Below are 5,493 nucleotides of genomic sequence, written 5' to 3'. Positions count from 1 at the left end.
CCCTTAACTGAGACAACATCTCGCCCTCCTATTTAATCTCTGTCCTCATTGGCTGGACAACTTAGTAGACTTATTTATAGTAAAGTATCAGGGAGTGTGATATAGTTCCCAGGAGTATTTATAATTTGAATGAAAACTAGAGAGAGGGCAATGCTTGACTAAAAGAAGCAGATGACATGTCAAAACTTCACACATGGTAGGGAAGGTTGTTTGGTAGGAAGAATGGAGGAATAATGATCCTTCCCAAGCCCTTCAGAGTACACTGTGTAGGCACGGGGTCCTCTCCAATCCGTAAGGTTGGTCCAGGGTGAAGGAGGTGTTGCTGTGGTCTTTTTGCATCTCAGACCTTTGCCAGCCCTAATACATGTCAGTTAAAGGCAGCTTCCAGGAGCCTATAGGACATTTGGACACTGATAGGTTCCCATTGCCATCTGGTATTTGGCTGACTAGGTGTCATTGTGCCAGGTTCTATGGACTTCCCTTTTCTTCATCTTCTTCATTGGTCTTTGTTCTCAGATTTCCCCAAAGTATAAGATATTGGACTTGGGTGTACCCCTGAGTATAGTTTTGCTTGATTAGCCAAAGTGTAGGAAAGAGGTCCCTGAAAGAGTTGATCTCCTAGTAGTCTTGCTGTGCCAGGAAATACAAGCATGTCCATGGACTGTTGCTCTGGAAGTCTGATATTTTACATTTTTACAAATGTTGAAAGTTTATACATAGATGAACTTTGGGATTTGTACCAAATTTAATTCAAATTTTACTGCTTGAAAAGCTGAAATTAAATTTCAAAAGGAGAGAGGATGAGAAAGAGTGAGAACAGTCCTCTGGCTACCTGCTGCTAACCAGTTGGTCAGTCAGGGCCCACAACCAGGTCAGGTGGAAGACACTTTCGGGCACTTTCAGAAGGGGTGTTCGGGGAATCACTCTAGCATGCGGTCCTGTTTGCAGGGTCAGAAAGAGAAATTTCCCCGGAACTGCACTGACCACTATTTACTTCTTTGAGTGAGCTCCTGGTGCCTTGCCCTCACCACTTCCTTTTCATGCCATCCCCCACCTTCCCTCCCAGTCTTGATACAGTATGATATTAATGCCCAAGTTTTGGAGAAATGACTTAATCTAAAAAACATCATTAATTATAAATGACTGGATTTAGAATTAGCTATTTAGAACTAATAGAACTAAGTAGAACATTTTAGCAACATCTTATTTTAGTCTTATGGCTACAAAATCCTGAACAATGATGCATTGAGAATATATTATAAGGTGAAAGGATCACTGGAATTTCAAAACAGAAAGAGACCTTAGAGAATGTTTAGTAGAATAGTGTTAATTCAGAGTCATAAAGATAGATCTTCCAAGAAAATAAGCTGATGTTCTCAAAGACCCAGATCTGCCAAGAGTCACAACCAGAACAAGAGCCTCGGTTTTTCTGACTGCTGTTCTGTCCTATTTCTACAACATAGGCACTGAAAAAAAAAAAAAGCCTATTATTCTAAGATAGAATGGGAGAGTGAGGATGCATGGATTTGAATTATAGATATTTTTGAAAGCAAGATATAAGATATTTAATATAGTAAGTAACAGGGAAACTATGAGGCTTTCAACCTGGTGGATTTTTCTTCAAAATTTGACAGAATGCTTCAACGGAAGCCCACTGGGCAGAGAATGTAAATTCTTATGAGACAAACATTGTCATCCAGGGAACTTGTGGGTGGTGCCCACCACTGGAAATTGGGTTTGCGGGTGCTTAAAGAGCAGTAGGTTACAGTGCATCTTTGCCTGGGACATCTGATGTCCAGGTACAGAATTTTTGAAAGAGTGTACTCTGGTCGGATTTGAGTAAAATTATGCAATTGGAAGGCAATGTTGTACAGAACAAGGAATCACAAATTTTGTAAATGGACAAAACTTACTGCAGTGTGAACTTAAACAGTCTGAACCTCCAAGTCTTCAACTGTAAAATGGGGTTAAGGGGATTTACCCCAGGGGTATGAGGATAGGATGAAATAATACATACAAAGGAAATGAATGTAGTAAAAATAAATGTATGATAATACTTGATCCTTTTAATATTTTAAGATGAAGGCAAAGGAGAGATTGAAAAGAAGATAAACAAAACACATTCTTATTTGGAGTACAAACCAATACTAAGTGCTAAGAGGAGATGAAATAAGACAAGCAGGAACAGGGTACAGGGGAGATAACACAATTTTAAGGCAATTAAAAAAGTGATTCCTTTTGATAGAGACTTATCTTGGCTATGCCCTAATCCAGACCACATTAGATTAACTTAGATAGTGGGTAAGGTCAAACCTGTCTTCAAAATAATAAAAAAAAATTAGTCTTTCTATTTCTTAATTTGTAAAAGCTATAATTTTGCTCATAATGATAAGAGAATAAGGCTTAACAGAGCCAAATATTCAACGTTGACCATTAAGCACTCAAAATTCATTTTTAGTAAATAAAAGTGCTGTCAACAGATATAGTAGCTTCAGGAAGTGTTGAGATCTGAAATAATTCACTTATTAAAAGAAGTAAAGAAGGAAGAGGGAGCAAAGGAAAAAAAAGAAGGAAGGAAAAAACAAGGAAGGAAGGGAGGGAGGGAGGAAAGAAGACAGGTGACCTGTTTAATGCCCCCTGTAGAGTTAAGGAAATGGTCAAATAAGAAACAAATGGGGGAGTGGGCAAAGCCCCAGGGAAAGAAATGGGAGGTGGCAGTTCCAAATAGGTAGGCTTTCCTCTGGAACAGCTGCAGTCTGGAACCATCAGGGAAACTCTGAAGCTAGAAATGGACTTCTAAAGGGATCAACATATTTTCATGTAGTGTTTTTCAAACTATGGCGTTGAGACCAGTTAGTAAGTTGTCTTAGTCTGCCAGGGCAGCCATAACAAAATACCATAGACTGGGTGGCTTAAACAGCGGAAACTTATTTTCTCACAGTCAGGAGGCTGGAAGTCTGAGATCAGGGCCAGCATGGTTGGGTTCTGGTGAGAGCTGTCTTCTTGGCTTGCAGATAGCTGCCATCTCACCTTCTAGTTGTATGGTGACATTGTTTTTCTTAGGCGTGTATGAGTGGGGTGAGCAGGGTGAAGGAGATCTCTTTTAAATTTTTTTTTTTTAAAGCTTCATGAATTTGCCTGTCATCCTTGTGCAGGGGTCATGCTAATCTTCTCTGTATTATTCCAATTTTAGTATATGTGCTGTGGAAGCAAGCACTCTTTTGATTTTTATAAGGCCACCTGTCCTATTGGATTAGAGCCCCACCACTGTGACCTCATTTAGCCTTAATTAACTCCTAAATACCCTATCTCTGAAAACAGTCAAATTGAGGGTTAGGGTCTCAACACCTGAAATTTGATTGGAGAGGGAGGGGTACAATTTAGTCCATTGCATGGATCATGAAGTCAATTTAGTGGTTTGCAGTGAACATCTACAAAAAAATTAAATGGAAGAAATAGAACAAAGTGCACTGCACACAAGTCTGCTAAGTATGTGCAGGTTGGTTGTGCACTGCACATTCTAGAAATGTTATTTGCATTGTAGTCAATGTGGATGGTACTCTTAGTGTTTTTCATGCACCACCTACATGACAATAGGTGGTGGGTTTGATTAGTAATGAAAGTAGTATTATCATGTGAAACTTTCATTCTTATGCATATCCATCAGTGTATCTGTGTGTTGGTGTGTGCTGTAAAATGTAATTCTTATTAGGAGTAAAGGTCAAAAAAGTTTGAAACCTGTAAAGATAGTCATATGTTATCTTTTGGTTGCCCAACATTGGAACTCCCTTTCTGATGTTGGGGAACACCAAATTGTATGAATCTTGATGGGGATGGGGTCCTGTCTTCCTCTACAGAGCCCGAAGTGGGAAAAGTATTCCGTCTCTCCTCTTCCAGGAGTTCAGAGCCTGAGCTCATTAGCAAGGCTGGGCCAAGTGTATGTTCTTACCTAAAACTTCAGAGACTCAGTGCAATTAGACATTAGCCATGGTGGCAGGATGTTGTTGAGTGGCAGAAAGATGACCAAAAGTAGAAAGTGACCAGTATTTAGTTGTGATGACCCTGTGATGTGCTCAGCTGCCTGACATCTTTGTCTGCTACCTGATTTCTGATGCTATGAGCCATTCAATATGTTTCCAATAAATTGCTATATGCATGAATTGGCTGGAGTCAATATTTATTTTTTGTCACTGAAAACTCTGGAAAAAAATACACAGATTTTCCTAGGGAGCTGAACTTGAATGTGATTCACCCATCCCCTCAGCCTAAATTTTCAAGTAACCAAAATATATGGATGCAAATAAAGAAGTAAAGAAATATATGAAAAAAGAAAAATGTGTATTCCTGTACATCATTTTTTTCTAAAGCACTGTTTCACAAGCTCTGTTTTTGGACAAGAAAAATATAAGAAGGAAGTGTGTCTGTTTATTGCAGCAGATGACCTAGCCTATGTGGTCAAAACCACTGTTCTGTGATTTTTCAGATGCCCTATTTTGGGTCAGCATCCATTAGTATTAAATACTCTTCCTGAAGCATTTTCTATTCACTTAGTATCCACAGCAGTCGAGACTACACGCAGAATATATGAAGATACCCATATGGCCTTTCCAAAGACAGAAACTTGTGCACATTAATCTTCATTGATTTTTTTCTAAAGTAAAAAATTATAATGCCTTTCCATTAAGTTTTTTGATGTTGCTTTAGTAAGACAGTGTGCAGAGAAAAATAACAATTGATAAGACTATTTCGACAAAGGGATGATTATTTTAAAGTGGGTCTTCCAATTTGGCATAATTTTCTTCAGCCAGCCTTGTAAGAGGGTTTGTATTTATATCTTGCATTACCTGAGTAGAAAAACAACTCATTTCTTGTACTTAGGAAGTGGTTTCAACAGTTGGAAAGACCTCAGTCACAGTGTGATAAGAAGACATGGCAGAACCAGTTTCTGACAATACATTCTCCAGGCCACCCACTGGTAGGAGGAACCATCCAGAAATGACATGTCAGTGGCTAAGGGTAAGCCATATGAGAATTTGCATTGATCTGCCTAAATGAATGACAGGAAGCCAAAGAAATCACCCTATCTAGTCTTCATGCATCAAAGAGTTTCCTATAAACCCGTTAGTTACAGCAGTTTTTCACCTATGAAAGCAGGGTTCAAAACTCTCAGAAGTTTAGCTAAGTTCTTGTTTGTCACAATGGCTTTTTTTTCTTATTCTTTCATTTTTCTGCATCATTTGAGCCCTCTCCTGTGTCTCAGCCTTTGTTATCAAAGAGCCCCTGCCTAGTAGGAACTCTCTTTTTCTTCTGCTTCCAACTTTAGTAGTCCTGGTGCTCCACAGGCAGCTCTCTGGTCATTTTATGTTTTGTTTGTGTAGCCTTGAGGCTCTTCTCTTACATGGCTAACATCCCCTTTGAATATCTGAATTATGTGTCAAAGTGGAACCCGGTGAATCTTCACATGTGTTCTAGCACACTACTGCTTCTCCTCCT

At 39.1% G+C, this 5,493-nt stretch overlaps 1 non-coding gene across 1 annotated transcript; it reads right to left on the bottom strand.

Moving 5' to 3' along the window:
• Positions 1-3,110: 3,110 nt before the first annotated feature.
• LOC148094251 (U6 spliceosomal RNA) lies at positions 3,111-3,217 on the bottom strand. Its single transcript, XR_015716277.1, has one exon. It is a non-coding gene; the product is annotated as a U6 spliceosomal RNA (small nuclear RNA).
• Between the last annotated feature and the right edge of the window lie 2,276 nt (positions 3,218-5,493).

This window comes from Miniopterus natalensis, chromosome 1 (assembly GCF_054644295.1).
Source record: "Miniopterus natalensis isolate mMinNat1 chromosome 1, mMinNat1.hap1, whole genome shotgun sequence".
NCBI lineage: Eukaryota > Metazoa > Chordata > Mammalia > Chiroptera > Miniopteridae > Miniopterus > Miniopterus natalensis.
The sequence above is the reverse complement of the archived record's forward strand: the minus strand, read 5'-3'. Positions and strand labels throughout refer to the sequence as shown.